This window comes from Gadus chalcogrammus, chromosome 20 (genome assembly GCF_026213295.1).
Source record: "Gadus chalcogrammus isolate NIFS_2021 chromosome 20, NIFS_Gcha_1.0, whole genome shotgun sequence".
In the NCBI taxonomy this organism is placed as follows: Eukaryota; Metazoa; Chordata; class Actinopteri; order Gadiformes; family Gadidae; genus Gadus; species Gadus chalcogrammus.
Genome location: NC_079431.1, coordinates 10,641,487 through 10,665,794, shown reverse-complemented (window position 1 = coordinate 10,665,794; position 24,308 = coordinate 10,641,487).

The window sequence follows — 24,308 nt, the reverse complement described above, 5'->3', positions numbered from 1 at the left end:
ATGGATTAGGGTTACCCTAGTCAGACCCAATGTTTTGCTTTTGCATTGGAAATCGTGGTTGCAGCCAGCCTTGCGGAGACCAATCTGCTCAATCACAGCTCAAGTGCCACCCAATTTACGTAAAGTGTGCCAGAGAGAGGGACTGAAAATCAAGTCCGGAGTATACCTTACCCTAAACCAAATCCAAGTAAGGAAACTTAGGCAAGAAACACAGAAGAGGGAACCATCCTTACAGGCACGCGGTGAGGGCATCCTTTTATGCAAGAATAACATTGAGAAGAAATAAAGTTAAGCCATTAGTAGATAAAAAATAGTTCCAAATAACTGTCATATGTAACACAAGGGGGGCAGCCGGACTTTTAGGTCGTCCTCAGATGTGCTTTTCCAGCCATCGAGCTCAGTTCGTGTGGTAGTGTAGAAGTGGTGGCTACGAGTGAGCAAGCTGAGTAAGAGTGATCGGACTCCGGAGCATGTACCCGGAAAACCGGAAACTGAGTACCCGGAAACTGATCGAGTACCCGGAAACTGATCGAGGTGGACCTGTGGATTCAGGAGGCCAGGACATGTCTCGGTCCATTTCACAGTCCCGAAAGTGGAGTCATGCACTTTCGGGACGAGGTTTCCAGGTTGGTTTTTGAACATGTGACTTGAAACTCGGTTCATCTTATCTTTAAACTCTGTGTCAATGATGATTGTAAACCATCGCTGGTAAAGGCTCAGTGTTTGCATGTACAACCAATGAGGGTTAAACACCTTGAGCAAAAAGTCAGTGGCAAGTTTGACCCACGGACATGTAATGTACCATGAGATGTTTTACGTACTGTATGTTCTTTAGACCACGTCAGGGGGACATTAGCCATGAAAAGACCTCACCCACTTTACACATGTACGCGAGGTGCCCGCTCAGCCCCAACCACTCACACGCTCACACTGCCTAGCACCCTGGGACAGGCGCAAAGACACAGCCTAGCATAACTTGTGTAACGTCCGCTGTACCCTTAGCTGTACCACTCTGATGATTTATTCATTTACAGGGACAGTGAACAATGAAAAACACTTATTAGGTGTCGTGTACTTCATTGTATATGTGCAAGGTTAAAATAAGCTTTTTAACATGTGCTGTTGTGTGTATGTATGCATGTGTGCATGTGTTTGTGTGAGTGTATGTGTGTGTGTGTGTGTGTGTGTGTGTGAGTGTATGTGTGTGTGTGTGTGTGTGTGTGTGTGTGTGTGTGTGTGTGTGTGTGTGTGTGTGTGTGTGTGTGTGTGTGTGTGTGTCTGTGTGTGTGTGTGTGTGTGTGTGTGTGTGTGTGTGTGTATGTGTGTGTGTGGTGGGGGGGGGGGGTGATCCCTGAGGCGCCAGTGGTTCCCCATGACTAACAGTGTAATCGATCATAGAATATGCTGAGTGGCCCTGTTTGGCCTCTGAGTGGAAATATGTGAGGATGAGGAGGGTGGGGGAGAGAGGGGGTGTGACAGAGACAGAGAGAGGGTTCTAGGAATACACAAAGCATTCACCAAGTTTATTGTATTTTGTGTATACATCTGTGTGTGTGTGTGTAAACATATGTGTGTGTGTGTGTATGTGTGTGTGTTTGCGTGTGTGTCTGTGTGTGTAGTCAGTGTTATACACTTAAAAAACATATGCAGAGCTGCCCATTTTTAAAGTTATACTATATAACACTTATCTCAAATCTATTTGTCATAGATTATATATTTTGTTGAGTTGTATTATCACAAATGTTCCCGACAATGTTCAAACCAAAATAAATCCTTAATTATATTCAAGGTAACGGTGCAATTCATTTGGTCGCCTGTCGTAGGCGTCATGTCCCTGTTCCCCCCTAACTTCTGGGGAAACGCTGGAAACTGTAATTCCGTGCAAGCCTAATTTATTGATAACTTGTATATTTGTAGCCCTTAAGGAGATACGGGAAATAAATGACAAGGCATCGATCAGATAAACTGTAGTATTAGCTAACATTGACAATGCCAGCATTTTTTTTTGTTAAGCTAATGATGCGCACAAGCACAATTGTTCATAAGGCATTACCAACTTTTATAAACAGTTTAGTTTATCATAGGCCTGTGCTTGTTTACTAACTGATATGCGCTAAGCATTGACACTGAAGTACATTACGGACAAATCTAGGTTCAAATGCCTCCCCCCCCACACACACCCACACACATATATTCTCATTCAACACTAAATATATCTCGGGAAAAGGTTTTGCGAGAGAACGGGATACCTTGGCTCGATAAGCTAAAAGTATGTTATTTATTTAGCTTGTTTAACCTCTTTTAAACGCACACGCAAGCACGCACGTACACACACCCAGACAACCTTTCTACTTTGTTCCAGCCAGGAGGTAGTGCCTATACTACACAGTGTCACCCTGCTCCTACTGCACCCTGGTGTTCTCTGTCTATTTCCCAGAGACTGTTTACCTCCAGTAATTAGGCCATTCATCATCCTAATGGGAAGACCCCTTTCCACAAAATAACCTCCTCTCTCAACGCTGGGGCCCACAGTCCCGGGCAAGGCATGTCTGTGTGGGATGTGGGAGTAGGCGGACTTTCCTTCTGGTCCACTGTTGAGGTGGGTGGGGCGAGGGTTTGGTATACCCAATCTGTCATGTCCCCCCTATCACATGCCCATTCAAGGCCCACAATGTACTGAGGAACTGCGAGGGATACTGGCCCCTAATGAAAAGTAGAATGTGTAATGATGAAGCATGTTGCAGATGTGCTCCAAACGTAATTAATCAATTATATTACATCTAAATGCTCGGTTAAAGAGTGATTATTCCGGGCAAACTGACATTGTGTGTGTGTATGTGTGTGTGGCGTGCATGTGTTTGTTTGTAAGAAGTCAAATGTTGCCAAGAATGTGTGAAAAATATGGTTTCAGCAGTGCACACATTTGACAAAATTGGTAAAACAATAAACTAATGATATTGTGCAGTAACCACTATGAAGGTTTGTGCTTACAGCAAATAATAGCGTTGATGTATGCACTATCAAATATATCTCTTGATTTATAAATTGGGAAATGTTTTGGCTATCTGTATGTAGTTTTGCAAAGCAATATCTACCTACCAAAATACATTATTATGAGGTGTTTGTGTGTGGTGGAATGATGGAATTACATATCCAATCAAAGGCTGTGGTTGAGGTCATAGATAGATAATATAGGCAATTATCTCTTGACTTAATGGGAGGCTGATTGGCTAGCTTGCTTACTATCCGGTTCCTTAGCTAGCAGCTTTGTTTTCATATGCTGTTTCAACTACACACACAGCGGTAATTAGGCCTACTTGTCAAGCATGTCATCCTTTGCTTTGGCGCATGTGCACTCACCGGCACCAAACTGATATTTACACATGAAACAACGATTCCGTACTGCAATCAGTGATGTGTAACCTCTTAAAAATAACTGCATGAGCAACCCTGAGAAACATCTGATATAATTTAGATGAAGTTAAGATGAAGTTCATGAGGGGAGCCAGAATGCATTTCTTAACAGAGAGTGGACCAGATACTTCAGGGCAATAATCCCCCAAATCGTGCTGTATTAGAAGCAAAAATAATTTCTTTCCTTGTATTTATTTAGCATAAAACAACATTTCAGGCATACTTAAATTTTTCAAATGAACCGCGAATACAAGTTACAATAACGGGTAGCGAAAAAACTAGACGGAAGAGAAAAAATAAAGATCAATATTCAAATAAATGTTAAAACAATCAATATTTAGCCTGCGCATTCAGAAGGATTTCTTTTCATGATCACACAAAGAGCTTATTTTCTTTGCACGCCGCCGGTGTTGCAAACAAGTATCATATCGCTCACCATCGGCAGTTATCATTACAGTTTTTCTTTTACCTCTGTCTCTAATCGAGATAATCGTCCGAACTTCATGCTGGAGAATGACGGCAAACGTCCCTCTTCTCAGGTGGGGAGTCGCCATACACTCATGGTTCTTCATTAATCCCCCCCTTCACGCAGAGCTACTCTCTCTTCTCCATCATCAGGGACAGCAAACAATAGCCTTTGTGTAGGGGGCCGCTCTTGGACAGCCGTCTCGGCCCAGAACCGCGTTGTCCACGGTGAATAAAAGAGTATATTAATTAACTGTGAGTTGGATTGGAGCTGATTAGACCTTGGTACGTTAATGGTCCCTGGCGATGCTCCCTTTGCTATTCATTACCCCCCCCCCCCCCCCCCCCCCCCCCCCCGCCCAGCCCCTTGAACGGAGCCTGCAGAGGTTAGTAATGGTCCTTGTGTCCTGGTCCACCTGCCGTTGGGGGGATATGGGCCACTCTGCGGCTTCTTTTCATTTGCCTCTCCCATCACCATAGTCCACCTTGGCCAAAGCACTATTGTGTCATCCTCTTTTCAGATAGAGACTGAATGTGTCTAATTTTTTTCTGTATTTTACTTCAGTCCCTGAGTTGAACACGGGGAGTGAAGGCCACGGCGATAGGGTCAGTAGGAATGCATCGAGAGGAGACATGGTGCTGGGAATGAATGTGTACCACTTTCCTAATGTTTCTCAAACAACTGGATGAATGGTTCAAAAAAGAAGAAACCCTTCCATTCAATGAAGCCTTCAATGTTTCCTCTCCCAGAGAGAGATGAAGAGCGCCAACAACGGGTAAAGAGGGTGCCTCTGTGTTCCTGAATTGTTCGCTGTAGTAGGTAGAAATTAAAGAGTCTGAGGCCATGCTGTAAACAGACGTGTGCCTTAGTGAGTATATGATGTCCTCGGATTTAAACGTTAATTTGTGGGCCGTCTGTCGGCATCTGGACTTTTGGAAAGGAGGATTACAACCAGATACATCGACAGACTACATGTGGATGTGGTAAACATTGTCGTCATCACATTCATTCTTCATCCAACTGTTCTATGCAGAACGGTTTTCCAGATAAATTAAAATACAAATGATCAGTCATTATAAGATTTGCATTCATTTAGAAATTCAATACCTTGAACTTATACCTTGAATACCTAGACTTTTTTTTAAAAAAGTCTAGTTGCTGTTTGATTCGTGCCGGTCTTTATCACAAGGGAATGTGATTTTCATTACTGGGGACTGACAAACAACCTTCAACCCACTTACAGTATATATTGAGCTGCAATCTCAGAGAAACATAAAAGAGTAGGGCAATGTTTACTTTGCTATGGATGCATTTTACATTATAAATACAATTTCCAATTTATATCAAAATAGTATTAGAATGATCGTATTGCATTCATCAAGGCCCCTTTGGGATTTTAGTAAGGCTACGCTAAAACTTCCCCCTACAACAAAAAACAAGATCTTGTTTTACAGTAGGCTGTTATGGCAGGAGTATGTTAATTATAGTGCAAATTGAAGATCAAGTAATTTGAAGCCACCACATACATTCAACAATGTTCGAGGTGATGCTTCTTTTCGTTTTTGTCATGTTTCGTAAATGGCATTACCGGCTCATTTGTTGCAGGAATTTTTCAGTGATCTAAAACTTATTCCATATACCTTGAACCTGCCTTTTTTGATGGAGGTATATTCGCTGATACTCCCTGCCATTTTCTCTGCACACGTTAGTGTAAATTGACATTGATGGAAATTACATCTAAAGGAAAGGCGATGGGATGCCTGTGACATTACTGCAGTCCCGTGTCTGCATGCTTCGTTAAACATCGCAATGTCTGGGATTCTGCTGCGCTTGGCTATTTTGAAACCTTAACCGTGTTGCTTTTGCACAGGAATTGACTACACTGCTTCATCACAAATTTCATTTACATTCTTTTGACCCCGTTTTCTTCACAGGACGTACTGGCTAGTGATGCTGAAGCACGCGCTCAAAGGGTACAGAAGGACTTCCCAAGAATACACCATGAGTCTGACATTTACCTGGCCGTGAAAGCATTTGTTCTAAGCTCTGTTTTGTATGTCGGCCTGCTCACATAGAGAGACTAGACGTACAATCACACATTGCAAGTGCACACACAATGGTCTCCCAGCTTCTCCCTGTGCTTTTTTTCGCCGTCTATATATCAATACTTATGACTCTGACCCTTCCTCGTCAGAAGCTTGGCTGTGCACATTGCATTTGGTAGCACAGAATGAAACGTGTCAATGCAGAGAAACATTCAATGTTTGAGTAGCAGGGCATGCATACGGCACGTCTAAGTTCCTGTATTCTTCATGGGTGGAAGGGGGGTACAGAGAGGGAGAGATGAATAGACACTTTCTAGGGAAGATGTATTGAATACCTGCAGAGAGAGTCAAGGACGAGGTGTGGGGCTTTGTATTTTATAAATGTATCTAACAATCTAACGTGTGCATTTTGTCTGACTATTTTCCATCTGTGTCTGTGTGGTTTTTGTGTGGTGTGTGTGTGTGTGTGTGTGTGTGTGTGTGTGTGTGTGTGTGTGTGTGTGTGTGTGTGTGTGTGTGTGTGTGTGTGTGTGTGTGTTCGTGTGTGTGTGTGTGTGTGTGTGTGTGTGTGTGTGTGTGTGTGTGTGTGTGTGTGTGTGTGTGTGTGTGTGTGTGTGGTGTGTGTGTGTGTGTGTGTGTGTGTTTGAAGAGAAAACAGTATTTATTTCAGCACAATTTCAGTAGAAGTTGGAGGAGACTAGTATACAACAAAGATTAAGGTGGATTTAAAGTAAGTATTTGAAAGTGATTTGAATACTCTGTACTTTAGAAGGGTTTCTATGGAAGCATATATGTAGCAAAATTCAAATGGCAATGCAATTTGCAATTTGCAATTCAATAAGTAATTACGTTATGCAATTGACAATGCATTATGCAATTTCATAATGTAATTTGTAAATACGTTATTCAAAGTGTATTTTAAAATGCAAAGTGACAATGCAATCCTCAATTAAATGTGCAAAAGTTATAACAATAAAAATACAATAACATTTTGTCAAATTCTTTGAGTTCCTTTATTCAAATTGAAAAGCTATAGCGTCCCCGTGATTGCAATCCACTTCGCCACGCTCCGTGTGTTGCGATATTCAAATGACATTTCAATCCGCAAAACGGAATCCAAAACGGAATCCAAAGAGGAATCCAAAGAGGAATCCAAAAAGTAAATATGCAAAGTGGCAAACGTATCAGCCACCAGCGGGAACTACGTCACTTTCTATTGTGTCAGACTGTTTTATGTGTGGGGGGAGGGAGTTCCAGAGCCTGGGTGCTGAACAGCTGAATGACCGGGCACCCATTCGTAATGAGTCGTGATGTGGGGATACATAGTAGTCCAGCAGAGGTTGAGCGGAGGGAGCGGGAGGGAGTGTATTCTTGGAGGAGGTCCCAGAGGTAACTGGGGGCTAGGTTGTGGAGAGCTTTGTAGGTGAGGAGTAGGTGGAGACGGTGGGTCTCCCGACCCTATGTTTCGCACCCAGTGCCTGTAGCACTTTGGAAATCTTTGTGTTTACCACACTGGCGTCAAAACGTACCCGTGAGGATAAGTCGTCTATCCTATCTCCCAGAACACGCACTCTATCTACTGCATCTGTGTCTTCAACACGATTGTTCTCCACATCATCGGCCAAACTTCGGAGCGTATCAATAATCACCATTGGTGACCATGGACCTGACACATACGAACTAGAAGTGAACAAGGGAATTACGAGCAAGTGACGTAGTTCCCGCCCAGACGCTGATTGGCTGATACGTTTGCCACTTTGCATATTGACTTTTTGGATTCCTCTTTGGATTCCTCTTTGGATTCCGTTTTGCGGATTGAAATGTCATTTGAATATCGCAACACACGGAGCGTGGCTAAGTGGATTGCAATCACGGGGACGCTATAGCTTTTCAATTTGTATAAAGGAACTCAAAGAATTTGACAAAATGTTATTCTATTTGTATTGTTAAAACCTTTTTCAAATTTAATTGAGGATTGCATTGTCACTTTGCATTTTAAAATACACTTTGAATAACGTATTAACAAATTACATTATACAATTGCATAATGCATTGTCAAATGCATAATGGAATTCCAAATTGCATTGCCATTTGAATTTTGCTACATATATGCTTCCATAGGTTTCAATGAGAAGTAGTTCAAACCTCCATCTTGGTACTTCTTAACCAAACATTTAAGAATAACCAAGCACTCAGTTGCTATTATTCTTATTATAATGGTAAAAGCACCAATATTGAGGCCTGGAATGTACTTGATATAATGTGAAACCTTCCTGTACACACATTTTCGTAAGAATTTCAAGACACTGATGCCTTTTTAGTTTTGCTTGCATGTGTTAGGATATTACTTTGTACACTGCTAGAGTCAACCTCATCCTGGTCTGAACCAGAGCGCAACTGAGAAGCTATAAAGAAACACGCTTTCTTGACAATTCCGGGACTCTCCCGTGACGATCCCACCCTGCCTGCAATGTGTTTCTTGGAGAACGGAGGGCGTCTGGTCGGTGTCAGTGATGGTTGGGAGGTGATGGGCTGGGTGGTGTGTGTGTGGGGGGGGTGTATGCGGGGGGCCGGGGAGGGGGGGGGGGTTATAATCCGTGACACAGGGTTTTGATCAGGTCCTTGTCTGTGCAGCAGCAAATCTAAAGACATAATCTGCTTTGGGATAACTGAAAGCCTCCCTAGACACACACACACACACACACACACACACACACACACACACACACACACACACACACACACACACACACACACACACTCACACGGGGAGCGCTGAGTGGATTGACAAGTGCCTGGCCGTGACTCGGTGTGCGGAACAGGGGATTACAACGAAGAGCAAGTGCGTGGAAAATAAAAGTAGACAGAGGCAGACAAATAGAGATTATAAAGAGAGGAAAGTAATAAAAATAACCACATTATGACTTTGTTTTCAGGGAATTTATGGCATACATTAAAGGGGGTAGATCTAGATATCTGCCTCGGAACAGAGCTAATCATATTTTGGTATGTTGGTGTGACGTTGCTAGTCGTCAGACAGAGTTAGGTTATCCTGTCACGGATAACATTATAATCCAAATTAGGATAATTCAGTCATACTAAGCAGAGAGAGACACAACTTCAGTTAGCCTTATTGAATATAGAAAGCCCTTGCCATAACGACAGCAATTATGGTACGTAATTATTGTGGCAATATAAAAGGTGAAACGGAAGAAAACATTCAACAAACTCTCAGGTGTAAACATCACCTCTGATCGGGGTTAGGGTTGGTAAATAATACAGACACAGACACATGTGCTCTGTTATCTAGATAGGTTGTTTTTCTGGATCTGCATGCCATGGCACAAGAGATTGGCAGAAATAGCAGCGGAGGACTAGCGTGTGTGTGTCTGTGTGTATGATTGATATACTGGTTTATGCTTGGAGAAGGTGACGACCCAGACCCTGTAATAAGATGCGACACTTTAATAGGCCTGTCACAGATCAACATGAGTGTGTTTGTGTGAGTGAGAGAGGAAGGGGGGGGGGGGGGGTGGCATGATGGCATGCAAGGTTATGGGCGGATCTGTGTGTGTCCGAGCTCATTTCACGCTATACACGTTAAGTCGGGCAGAGGCATTAAGTGGAAGGGATGGCTACGTCAGGACCCATTAAGGCCTTAGGTGTACTTAGTCTGCTCGTGTGAGAGACAGTGTGAAGGACAGAGATACGTTTACCATGCTACTCGTGCTACGATGTAAAACTGTAAAAAAAAGTAATTTCCGTGCCTGTTAAAATGTTCGAAAGAAAGTTAGTCCCAGTCTCCTATAGGTCAGTAAAGTATTACACCATGATTAATGGTTTTAATTGGAGTAAACTCAAAGTTAAAATAAGAACAATGAGAAGGAGTTTGTTTCCCCATTAGAACAAGATGGTGGCTGTCAGAGTTGTTTTATTTGGATATATATAAACTTTATGTTACTCTCGTTTTTCCCATTGAGTGCTTGAATAGATAGTGTTTCTGTGACCACGGCATGCATTAGGGGGTATGATATTATGTAGCGGAAAAGCATGCTGCGAAAGCAGCATGAAGAGAACATGAAAGGTCAACTCCCATCTCTAGGGTGTCCACACAAACCTACCCCTTTAGCCCCACACACACACACGCACGCACGCACGCACGCACGCACGCACGCACGCACGCACGCACGCGCGCGCGCACGCACGCACGCACCCACCCACGCACGCGCGCTCGCACGCACACACACACACACACACACAATGTGAGTTCATCACAAGCATCTACTTGTGGATAGAATAGATGGTTTCAACAGATGAATAACGCACAGGATATATTACTTTATTGTCCAGCATGACTGAAACAGCCAAACAGTCCAGCTGGCATTCACACTTGCCCGCCCAACAACTTTTGCTCTGCAGAAGTCTGTGTCTTTCACTAGGGCAGTGTCCTAGAGACGAGTTATAGTTTTGTGGCAGTGCGGTACACTCCGCTCATTATGCACGGCCATGCCAATGAAGAGAGATTAGGGTAGCGACTAGGGGAACTCCATTATTTTACGTCCCAAATGGTTCTCGAATCAATGGGCCGGACCCATCTCATATGCCACGCGGCATACATCGAGAGGGAGAGCGATAGAGGGAGAGAGGGAGGGACAGAGAGAGAGAGAGGGAGGGAGAATGAGAGAGAGAGTAGAGGGATGGTGGTGGTAGGGGGGTGGGTGTGAGTACAGACACAAAGGGAGAACGCTGATCGTTTTTCAAAGTGCTCCATTCCTCAGGATAGGGCTGGAGGAAAACAGCAAGACGACGAATAAGAAGAAAAACTATGAAAAAAAAAAACACAATAAGAAATGCTAATACCGGTAAAATTAATTAAATGATGTGGAGTCCGATTTTATCTGACGGGGGAGGTAATTTGTCTCTCTTCAGCCGCCTGAGGACAGTGGGGGATTCGCAGGATTTGTAATTAATTTGCGCCAACGGTGCCGGCTTCGCCGTAGTTCTGGTGTTTGTCTTTGTGTGTGCGTGTGTGTGTGTATGGGTGTGTGTGTCTCTGTGTGCGTGTGTTTAGCTATGTATTTATGCATGTGCGTCTCTATATATTGCCCTTTGTATGTGTGCCCTTCCACCTGCCAGTCTATCCATGTGAGTTGTATGGTTATTTGCGTGGGACCGAGGTTAATAAGTGGATGTTGGAGTGGACCCGGTTCATCGTAGGACTGTGCATGTGCACACAAGGGTGGGTGGGTGAGTGGGATTCAGTGTCCAAATGATGGCTGATAGTAGTTGGGTTGCCGTGGCAACGTCAGGTTTGGGTAGGATCTGCTCCCAATACACCTAGAAAGCATTTTCTATTTTCTAACTTCCTTTTATAGTGCATTTTGCAAGTTGTTTAAGGCCTGACCCAAACAGAACCCAACCTAAATACAGTAATCAAAGTAAGAATCCTAATTCCATGCTTTCTGGTTTTTGGGCGGTATATTTGTCTAAAAAGAAACAAACACAGAGCTTTTGGTTATCAGAACGCAACAATGTCAATCCATTGTACGACATATGTACTGAGCCTATTCCCTTTTTTCTAAAACTGCTATGTGTGCGTAAGTCAGTTTATTATTCTATAATGAATGAGCATAATACCTCCCTTCAGTCAACAGCCTTGCACATACTTCAAAACATATCTCAAAGTATGTAAAACACAACCACAGATTCATAGGGAGGGTGTGCAATAGCTTTCTTTAGAGAGTGAATGCAGTTGTGTGTGCTTTAGGAAAACCTAGGGAACGGCTTGTATGGCCAATCAACCCCAGAGGTCCAGTTCTTCAATTGAGCCTCCCGGCATGAACCAAAGCAGGGCCTCCGTAGTGGAACAGAAAAGTCAGGGTGGGAAGGCGGGAAGGTTTTGTGAAAAGAGAGGGTTCTGCTGATTGCGTATTGTCGCTTAGATGGGGGTCAGGGAACAAAGGGTGTGGGGGGAGGGCTAAAAAAAAGTATGGCCAGTGGAAGACTGTAATTAGTTGGGCCCTTGTTCACTTTACCTTCACACATGTCTTCACAAACAAGACTCGTCATTCTCTGCGTTCTCCGCTCGCTCTATTATCACACCTCATCGTCTGTGAGGCACAATGCAGTAAGCAGGGAACAGGGGGGGCATCATTTTAAACCACCTGGAGGCAAAGAGACGGAAGAGTATGGGGACAGAAGACAAAAGACATGCAGAAAAGCACACATGAACAAAACAGGCGGACATTCACAATATCCTTCGCCCATTATCACCCTCTGTTCCTCAAACAAATAAAAAACACAGTAATGCTCATTCCCTATTGAGACTAATGAGTCTTTGAGGGACAGAGTGAGTCAGGCTCCTTTGTTGGGTTCTCCTTCTGCACATACAGATAGGAATGGTTTGAGATGGAGTGTGTTTTAACAAGAGGGATAAGTGGGGAGGAAACGCACACAAGGACATTCTGGAAGGTAAGGGCCCTGTTCAAATAAAGGGAAGGCAGTAAAAGACAAGAAAGTGAAATATATTATGGAAACTTTGCCTCAAGTAATAAACAATATTAAAAGCAATGCTGAATTTTCAGAAAGTTTTTAGATGCACCAGATGCAAATTAATGTGATATTTTGCTAACATTTAAAAAACGTTTGATAAAGAAATATTATTGTAATAATATTGACTTTCACCAAAAAAAAACAATTTTATTTTAAAAATGTTACCATGAAACATTTAGTAAGATGAAATCGATGAATGCTTTTGGATGACACTTGATTTCTCACCTTATCTGTATTTTTGAGGTAGGGCCCATAGTCTTCTCCATGAAATGTCTACATCACTTCTTTAGAATGAGACAGCACAGCTGAAGGTTCTGCCTCCCATCGTCTGTAGTTTGCAGGTTGGTTGCTTGCAGGGAGGGTGAATGGTAATGTCTCTTGTCCTCCATGGGAAGCTGAAAAGCATAAAATATAATGGCATTCATAGTCTGATCATCAAAATGTATCACAAAGAAGCATTGGTAATTCCAGCAGCCCCATTTGTGACCCAAAGCTCTGCATAATCATACTCGTATCTGGGTCACACAAGTTATGACGTTTGTAACATTGGAGACCTGAAGAATGATATGCTGCAAAATACTAGCCGGGCTAACGCCAGACCTCATATCAATCTACATTGAGAAGAGGTCTGAGTGGGAAGGGAACCACACATTTATTTTCTCGTATATGAGGCGTGGTTTACGATTGCCCGGATCCATTTTTTGGGTGCTACGAATGTCTATCATATGAGTCTGTACTCTGTACCATGGTTTACATAGGAATTAATAGGCGCCATTTTGGAATCCGTTGTCCATTTTATAATATGTCCATGGTCTGTACGTAGCTCATAGCCAATCGTATCAATTATACCAGATGACGTATTTAGAGCAACAGAAATTTGATGAGGAAGAAGACGATGGGTGTGTCGCATAGACGTCGTCATCGTCTTGCCGTCCCTCCCCGTTCTGTGATTGGTTCCCTATTTCAGGCGAAAATCGGATCCATGGAATCCAGGCTGCTAAGCAGCACGAAATTAAATCGTGCACAAGGCAGCTGTCAATTAATTGTGTAGCCTTTTTTTTATGACAGACTTTGACAGCGGTTGACAGATCAGTATTTATTTAATAAATTCTTTCAAATAGATACAAAATATTTAGATAATGAAATACACATTGAAATAAATAACTATTTAATACATAAATCTGTTACATGATTCTATTGAATTATCAATTTCACGTTGTAATTAATAAGTTATTTTGAAATATTGGCATATTTCTCATTCTATAGGCTTTGTAACTGTTTATGTTCTCTCAATCAGATGGCATTCAATGTGTGGAGGGCATAAAAGGTCTTGATTGTGGATCAATATCTATCTATTTGAGTGTTGGTTTTTACCTCGTGTAGTTTGCTCCTAGCCGGCGCATGCCAGTGACATTGTTTACTCCATCAGTTACGGGATCAAATAAAACAATGCAGCGGCTTTATAACTACTAGAGTTTTCTCAACCTCTAGTTGTAATTAAAACCATAGCAATAATGTGGAAACCCCAGTCGATAATGTAACAAATTTCTGAGCGCATAATACAATAACATTTTTGCAATAGTTTTACAACGTATAACATTTGTTCACCACAAATGACTCTAAAAGGCAGTGCCAACATTTAAATATTTTTTAACCATTCAGCGAACAAAAGGCAACAGGCTGATTATCATTTAGGGGGCCACTCAATGACATACAGAAGCGTCAACAACACGTAGTGGTGTGAGAAACACCGACTTTCTACTCCTCATTCACATATAAGGTAATTTACATTTCCCTACTACCTCAGGGGCAGTATTAATCAGGAGATTTTCAGGGTACAAATGTCAGGAAATGTTGTTCACAAATATGGCCAATCAGGAGAATATCGGGATTTACACGTGTGTCTAAAAGCAGCTAGTGTGTGAGCACTTTATTACATTATAAAATTAGTCAATATATGGTAACAGGGTTAATTGTTCAATGGAAAGTTAGCATACTATGAATGCAAATCAATTATTAAATAACCTTTACTGGTATTCAGGGCCGAAAAGTGCATTGACATTTTAAAATGCAATGCAACTACTATTGGTTAGTTGAAAATAATAATCATCATTGAGATTAAACGTCTCTTCCAGTGTCCTGGCCAAGACAGGCAGCAGTAGCCTACAGTCACACATAGCATACACACAAAACATAAGAAAAATAAAACAACTAAAACAGTCCACAGGGGGGAGGGCGGGATATCAATATCGCAAGACATTTTGGGAGGCTCAAGAAGGAGTGTAATATTACATTTGATCAAAATGTAGTCTTGTGGTAGACTCTATAGAAATAATTCACCATTCTGTTTCATTGACATGTTTTCATTCTGTGTTATAGGGACAGTGTCTCTTTAAGAATCACGTGACTTGTGTGTTGATATGCCGGTCGTTTAACAACCCGTCGTTGCTTGTCGAGGTGAGAAATAGTCTCTTCCCTTATTTTATCGCAATTTCTATAGTCTATAGACAGAACGTGTTACCTAGGAGAGTTTGTCGACAGCGGATCGTTATGTTTAAAAACATAACGTCTTACCTGGGCCAGTGTGTTGCTGCAGTGTGTGCGTGTGTTTTCTTACCTGCGTGCGTGTGTCGATGGCGGAGCAGTTATGTTTAAAAACATAACGTCTTACCTGGGAGAGTGTCGCTGTGGTGTATGCGCGTGCGTGTGTGTTTTTACCTGCGCGTGTGTCGATGGCGGAGCCGTTATGTTTAAAAACGTAACGTCTTAGCTCGGCGAGTGTGTCGCTGCCTTTGTCTTGACATGGTGTGTGCGCTTGTGTGTGCGTGTTTGCTGCCTTTGTCTTGACGTGCGGTGTGTGAGCGTGCATGTGTGTGTGTGTGTGTTCCTGTGTGTGTGTGTGCGCATGTGCGTGTGTGTGTGGTGTGTGTATGCGGTGTGTATGTATGCGTTCGCGCGTGCTTTGTGTGTGTGAGCCGCAGTCTGCTTGGAACATGCACACAAGAGTAACTTGAGTAACTGGTGCGACAGGCCTTCTATTATACACACACACACACACACACACACACACACACACACACACACACACACACACACACACACACACACACACACACACACACACACACACACACACACACACACACACACACACACAAACACACGTGAATTTGCATCCTTGTGGTCAAGTGCAAGATTGAGGGTACTGATGACTCACTGACAGTGAGCAGGGATTACTTTATCAACATTATGGCACTTTGGCCATCAAGGTATTTCAAGATGTTTAAAGCTTGCATTTGATCCAACATTAAAGGCCTCTGTGTCTGTCCTAAAGGATTGGCCATTCCAGATGAATAATGTGCAGTCAGTGCATACGCTCATGTTTATGTATTTGGTGATTTAGCTGGGTCTACACTCTCTTTCCCCAACTACAAGCTCTCCTAATTCTCCTGAGGGTTTTTTAACACCAGTGGTTACTCTCTTTTCTTAGTGTAAAATAACACGTTTATAACTTGTCACTCATTTGAGTGCTCTGTGTTACTTTAAACCAAAGCAGTGAAGCGAGATGTGTGTCATTTTTAGGTGCAAAAAGGGCACAATTATGGGCGCCGCTGTAAGCCTGCAATGAGCTGTCATCAAGGCATTGTGTTGTGCATGAATAGAGCCGCATAATTGCAACCAAGAAGTGAGTTTTACAATGATGCCTCCTGCTTAATTAAAATGCAATGTTGCCCACAATGTCTGCCATTTATCAAGTTGTTCATTGTATGTTATTAGTGTAGCCTATTTGTGTGTGAAATGCAGTCATAGTAAAGTCTCACTTCATGGCCATTAACTTTCCCGACCAAGGGGGATGCGGGAGCTTGTCTTTGCTGTCCTTCATTAATCTGAATGTAAGTGAATGTTTGCTCGAGCAGCAAGTTAATTAGCAAATACTACTACCGGATCATGAGGATTATCGCCATAATTTTTTAAAAGAAGACTAGAAAGTTCGGAAGGTGTTGAGCAGAGTGAAAAGCTTCGCTGACAAGAACCACTAAGGAATTAATCACAACCACCGTTTTCTACACAGACAGCCAATAGATCAGAATGAATAAACTAATGGAGGTAAACACTATTAATATTCAGCTGTACTGCAACACAAATGTTGTTCTAGTCTAGCTGTAAAAAAAAACCTTAAAGTCCAATTGTGAAGGGAAAACTGCAACACCTTAGCAAAGCTTTATTCAGATATCAGAGTGCATTTGTTCTTATTGTAAGTGAAGGGAGGTATCACTTTAATTGTCTGCAATGAATAATATCTCACTTACCATTTCCCTATAATTCTACCAAGGGGCAGCTGCTTAGCAGCTATTTCCTCGCCTAGAAATTACATTATTTTCAAATGCAATGTGCACAGCCAAGCTTCTGACGAGGAAGGGTCAGAGTCATAACTATTGATATATAGACGGCGAAAAAAAGCACAGGGAGAAGCTGGGAGACCATTGTATGTGCACTTGCAATGTGAAAAGGAAATTATATACATTAAGTGTAGAAGAGCTCCAACTCATTGGAAATCAGATGGTCCTAAATTGAACCAGGGGAATGCAAATAGCGTCCCAGTCTTTCAATTTAACCGTATGTGCGTCACGTCAAATGTGCACTGTAAAACCATTTCGCGAGAAAAGAAAAATCAATATTTGATAAAAAAAGAAGAAAGTGAACAGACCTGTGTTTGATGGGTATTTGGCAGGTTTAATAAAATATTTGTTCTTTCTTGCTAAATTCCAAATCATGGCGTCATACAATTGTGCATCTTTTGAAAGAGGTTACTTCAGCTTAAAGAGAGCAGTAAATCAGCAAAAAAAACTGCGGTAAGCAGTTTCAAAGAGGGCAGTAGGTCAACTCAAAGAGAAACGTACTTTGGGCAAAAAGTTCTCCCAGTGAGCCCAACATATAGGCTACAACTTTCGGTGTTCAAAAGGTATTCACAGAGCGCACCCATGCGAGTCGCTGCATTCTGTATTTTACCACGCAACAAGCCACAATTAAGAAAACTAAAAAAAGGCACACTACTAATTAAACCAACAGAACGACATTAGGCCTGCGTCTCCTCCATTTCACCAGGACTCCGGGGATCCGGCTTGACTTGAGAACCAATAGGGAGGATGATTGAGACGTATTTAGCCCCGGATATAAGGAGTGGTTGCGCGTCGAAGCCTCCCTGGTGTGCGGGGACATGTGCGTTGCTGGCTGGCGTGCTTGTCACCTCGGGGTGGGAGAGCAGCAGCAGCAGGAAGGAGGCAGGAGGAAGGTCTGCAGCACCCAGGAACACAATCCAATATGTTGTCCTGTAATGAAAGCTTTCTGGGGAAGATTGCGACGCTGCTTAGTGTAGGCTTTGTACAGTCTATTCAATCACTGTCTCTCGACACGCTGCAGCCCGGCCCAGGAATTAAAGGAGGCCTCCGCCTCCAAGTCACCGGGAAATGAGAATGACGCAATAGGAGAGGGAGAGAGAGAGAGAGAGAGAGAGAGAGAGAGAGAGAGAGAGAGAGAGAGAGAGAGATAGAGAGAGAGAGAGAGCCACAGTAAAGTGTGGTTCTCAGAAAAAGTTTATGTAAATGCCCCAAAACCCCGCTGTGCAGACTGGCCACTGCAACGAAAACATAATCAAACAAGGCATAACTGTTGGGTTTCGGGTTAGGGGTCTATTTTCGACATAATTTAGACATAGATTAGACAAAGATTATTATGATCTCTTTGAGACTTAAATTATGTGTCGATTCTTTACACCTTAATAATTAAAATTGTAAACGTCTTTCAAATGTCTGTTTGACATCTTTCAGGCAACAAGTTGATCAATTGTGTTAAACCACCTCCATTTTTGGCCGATTTCTTTTAAAAACAAAGATATTTAGGCCCATGAATAAACCCACCGGAATACCGACGGATTACTTAAATTACTGATAGAGGCGTTAAAAAATGTAGTATAATTAGCCAGCCAAACCCCAAGCAGACAAGAAATGAATGTAAATCGAATGCCTTGTTAATGGGCGTGATGGGGACGTACACTTTATGGACCAACGTAGCCCAGAGCCCTGGATCTTTAACTTGAACTGTTTATACCGGCACACCACCAAACATGCAAAAGGTGTCTGTGGGGGTCTTCAGGCGTCTGCGCTTAAGATTGATGCACTGTCAAACTCAGATTTCACTTTTCTTTGCCAATGCCCGCGAGTCGATCGATGCACCCAGAGCCATTTGAGATCATTTACATTCAACGGTTGCCTTTCATCCCGGTATCAGGTAAAATCCATACACTTTGTCAAAGGAGTGGCGGGGAGCGAGTGAAGGGGGCTGCGAGAGATAGAGGCAAGTCAGTGACGGATCGTCTAGATCACACTCTATTACCATCTTAAGGCAAGTGATTTGACTTTGCATGAGGCAAAGGCTCCGGGAGGCAGGCCCCCTTATTGGATTTCCCATGATAATGCTAGAAAATGTCATTGCTGCGAAAAGAGATGCATCTATCACGTGAGAGCGCATGTCAAAAGCAATGACACTTTATTAGTTGTGCTCCTGTGCGGCGTTCTTCTGTGGCTGCTTGCGTGGGCGCATGTGTGCGTGCACGAGTGCGAGTCTGCAAATGCGTGTGTATGGTTGCGCAAATGCATGTGCGTGTGTGAGTGTGTACATGCATGTGTGTGTGATAGCAGTAGTTGTTGTAGGGTCTTGTGGTGGGCTCTCCTCCTCGGGCAGAGTTGTACTCACCATGAAACAGAAGCTTCCAAACAGATCGACACGGTAAAGAAAGATGATATGCTTTTGGCTCTGCCTCTGCCACACAGGCACCCGGCATGGGCCCCCAGCATGAACAGCCCCCCTGTGCCCCCCTCGGCCTGGAATTTGCATGAATATCAGATGGATGATTGTGTCACAGTTGGCAGACCGGTAGGCTAAGTTTGACTCTGTTTACCAGTTTATGTCCTGTTGTAGTGCAATCAGGGGACCTCCGGCAAAATATTTTTGAGCAATGAATTGAGGATGAGCAAGCGGATATTCAACCACCTAACAAAAAAATCGTTATAAACAGCAACGGAAAGCTAATGAGAACACGGGAGAGAATGGTACACATACATTTATCTCACAGTGTAAGAAGAAAACTACATAAAACACATTATTATTTCTGAAACTGATGCTTTATAGAAACTAATGGAAAGTGGTATGAAAAAGCTAATATCAACACTCTAAATATAATCATAATGTAGCCAGGTAGGGCAGAAAAGTGCATGGCCACTTACGAATGAACGGATCAGTTTTCTTGTATTTTTGGATATAATTTACACAATAGGCCTATAGGAAGTTCGACTCATGTTTAAACCATTTGTGCGAGAATGTAATTCTCAAATACAAATATGAAGCAAATAAAACATCAAAAAGAAGGATATACTATAATAAAACAAATTTGTAATGCAACTTTGCCGAAGAAAGAATTCATATTTTACCAAAGAATAACATTGTAATTTCTCACATTTGCATGGTGGACAGCTCAAAGGTAATTAAATCACACACACACACACACACACACACACACACACACACACACACACACACACACACACACACACACACACACACACACACACACACACACACACACACACACACACACACACACAGAAAGCAAGTCGAACTAAGCAAGCTCAAAGCCATGCAAACCTGTCCGTCTGTCGTCTTCCCCCCCCCCCCCCAAACACCCCCACACACAAACACCCCCAGATAAAGAATCTGCCAGATACTTGTCCTTAAATATTGTATTGATCTTTATTTATATTAAATTAAAAATATAGTTTTGACGGATTCATGTAATAAAACAGAGGGGGGTGGGATGGGTTGGGGTCACGGTTGCCCCGCTGGGTTCTGTACAGCCGAGAGACGCACACGAAGCTGCCAATGAGTAACACGGTGGCACATCCTTGCTCAAGGTTGGAGAGTACGATGTCAACATATGAAGAAGAGTTACCGATCTGTATACCAAAACCAATATACATGTAAGTCGTAATCAGGCCGACATACTGTGCATCAAATCCCTTTCTGCAAGCAGATGATTCGTCCGAGACACGTCCAAAACAAGAGTTCAAAGTCTTTGGCTTTGAACCCTAGAACTCTTTATCTGTAGGTGAAATAATACTGCTTTGTCCGTGTTTGCTATTGTACTAGCATCAGTGATGGTGTTTGTTCCCGATGGCCACTGGTATGAATACATCTTGTGCCCTAAATGAATGTTTGTGAACTGGGGTACACACTGTAGGTGATAGATCCAAAAACCTTCATGTCCAAAATGAATCACTCATAGCTTAGAACCGATGGCGTGAAACGACAGAGTGAGCATCAAAACATATTCATTTAGTATTGCAACAGCATCTCACATCACTCTGTGGAGTATTCTGTACAAAATAAATGCACACAGCATTGTGTAATACTTAGGAAAGCGCCGAAGGATAATCTATGATCTATAAAGGGTTGAACTCAAATTAATTTAAAGCACTTTCAAATCACGCGAAAGAGCATATGGTCAAACACAAAGTCCACCAAGTTGGGCTGAAAACACAACCACGAGGAACAACATGTGAGAAAGAGCTAGGGGTTACAAAATGTGCAAGCATTTTTAAATGAAAACTCACTCTTCAAATTACATTTACATGATATATATATATATATATTTATATATAGGCCTATAATCTCCCCAGGAACTGGAGAAAAGGTGATAACTTTCAACCAATAAAAAGAAATCATTTTATGCAAGTACAATAAAAAATAATCGGGGAAAAACGCAAAGAATCACATTTTCTCTATTTACAAATGACCACCTCTTTCACTATAAAAATACCTATTTTTTTTAAGGTTGATGAAAAACAAACACAATGGGATTTCAATGTATGAATGTGGCATTTGGTAAAAAATAAAATAAAGTAAAAAATTATATTAATATTGTTTCAGCATTGTGTGACTGCTGCGTGATCTATGCAAATCCAACAACATCACCAACGGTGTGGCAGCTCACTCGTACTTACCAAAATTGAATCGCCTACCCACAAAAATCATGTGCTTATAGGATTACCCAAAAAAGTACTCCACAGTTGGTCCTAGTTGTTCATTCAGTGTACAAGACTGTTCAGATTAAATACATGTATTTAACAGTGACGTTAAATGCGGTGTAGGTATCAGTGCAATAAAGCAACTGTATAATTGATTCATGTGAAAACATGTCATAAATGAATGACCTCAGAACAGAAATATAATTACTTTGCTTACTTTTAGCATTAGACCCAAGGAAAAATCAATTTCCATGATACAACCCCAAAGCACATAACGTTTATAAAAATGTCTTTCACTCTCAATATACTCAAAGTTAACACCTGTTTAAAATACAGCTCACCAAAGACATAAGTAAACACACAAAATAAATATGACCATCATTACAATGCTAAATGCTAATTAATTATTGAATGGACAATTCATTTCAAAGAAGGAATTATTGTGCTCCTTAAAGTACCTCAGCAACTTCCCGAAAGCATCTCATGGAAAGTGTATAATAAACAGCAGTTGAAGGTAAAAAAAGAGAGATGTATTTACGTGAAATTGTGGCTTACATTTACCTTTGATTACTGTCAGTGTTCCCCTCCAGATTGGCTTTTTTGGTCTTTGTTCCTGTTCACACCGGTATAGCTGCTTGTATCGTCCTACTGCTCCGCCTCCAGAACAGTATTTGCTACATACATTTGTCCGTTTACCTCCAGAGTATAACATGAGGAGAAAGGAACGGGGGGATCAATCACAGCCTCTGCCACCTGGTACAGTGCTGCCTTGCCGTTATTAGCGGTAGCTCTCCTAACGTTGATGCATTGGCATGGTAACACCACTGGAACGCTAAAACTATAGGCATGACATGATAGTGTTCTATTACCTGTCTTTCTGTGGCTCTGGGCTCAGGGCTTGGCACGATGTCAATTGACAGAACAGCAGGCCGTAGTAGTGCTATTTTTTGAGGAAATTAGCATCCTGAACTGTCTAAAAAAAGTCCCTAGTGGTGTTGCCTGGCCTTAAGAGCACCAGTGGTTTTCCTCTTCCATGAGATTGGCTTCATTTTCCCCCATAGAGATCCATTATGGAACCTGGCTCTCTGTGATTTGCCACCACTTTCCTCACACTTCAGCACACGGCCGCCCAGCTTACTGGTACAGTTACGCCTTGTAGCGTGCTGATAAAAAAAGGACCTTGCATGGTGGACTTTTAAAACTGCAAAGAGGGATTCGTTTGTCAACGAAAGATGAGACCCTACGTGTAAGGGGGATTGCAGCTCTAGCACAGCCAAAATAGCCCATGCCATCGCATATAAGCATATAAACTGCCATTTCCAGGAGAGAAAAAAAGGCAGAAACACCGTACACAGTGTTGGCCTCAGAAATAGATTTGTGAATTATCCCCTGATTGAAGGTCTGTTTTCCGCTTACGCACTAATGTCTTACTGACCTAGGGCCTCAGTAACTTCAGATTTACAATGCTTTTTTTGTGTTACAAAATAATTTCCTAATATTCCTCAAATATCAAGATCTTCACCATTATAGTTGACGTCCTAGTAGTGATTGATTTTGCTACATAATTGCATTCTAAATCAAACATTTGTTTGTCTCAAAAGATTTAAGATTCCCTTGCACTTTAGCATCACTCACAAATAGCCCAGTACCTCAGCTGGAGCACGATTGGCTGGTAATTCTTTCCCATAAAGCCTGAGAGGGAGAGATAAACACTGCACAAGGGAAACATCTGCGTTTGGCCTCGATACTAAATCATTAGCACTGCCTATCCAAACCTTTCCCAGCCTGGTGTTTTCAATGAAGACGAACAGAGTTCGGCAACAGCACTCAAGAATAAAGCCAGCAATAGGACTTAGATATATTCCATGTTTGAAACATAAAGCATCAACAGTTCCTACATGCGTATAATGCTGAGCTTGGAATTGCTGCTTCCCTGGTCCAATGCAAGGGAATAATGTCCTGCAAATAAATGAATGTGAAAAAACTAAAAACAAATCTCCATTGTTAAGCGTCAACGATGGTGGCAGTGCGATGAAACAAAATGACTGAATGGCCCATATGATAGGAGTTAACAGCTTAGTCAGATGCTAGAGCACTAGATGTGAAGAAAAACCCATTGTGACATCTGGCAGTATTGTTTCGGTATAGAGCCAGCAAATCGTGGGTTCTCTATAAACGAAAACAGTGGTAAATGTCAGCTAAATTGGTTCATTGTGCATCTGTCTAAATTAGACATTCACAAGTGTGTGACATGTTCTCATTGTGGTTTTATAATATATCCTGTTAGAAATATTAAGAAGGAGACCGTAGCACAAGGCATGTCACGGTTTGTGTTGGCTTGTAAGTGGCTTACATTTAGCAAGGCAATGTTTGAGCGTGCCTCGTTTTGTCCGATTACCTCATATTTCATAGCATCCAATCTAGGGCTTCTACCATAGTCCAGCAGTTTACCAAGATAACACATTTCCCCAATGGACAAAACCAAATAAACCAAAACATGGATTGACGATCGTTGTCGCATCACATGATTTGGTTCTGAGCCACCAATTTCTCTGATCTCCGTAATCCGCTGTGCATCTTCGGCCAGTGTTGCATCGAACCCCCTGCAAACAGTTCTCTCATTCCCCACGGCATACCAGCCCTCAATTACCCTCCCTGATAAGTGACATTCAGAAAGTTTCCATTTCCATTTGCTTCATCAATTTATCAACACTTGTTGACATAAAAAGCAATTGTATTATGGATTTTCCT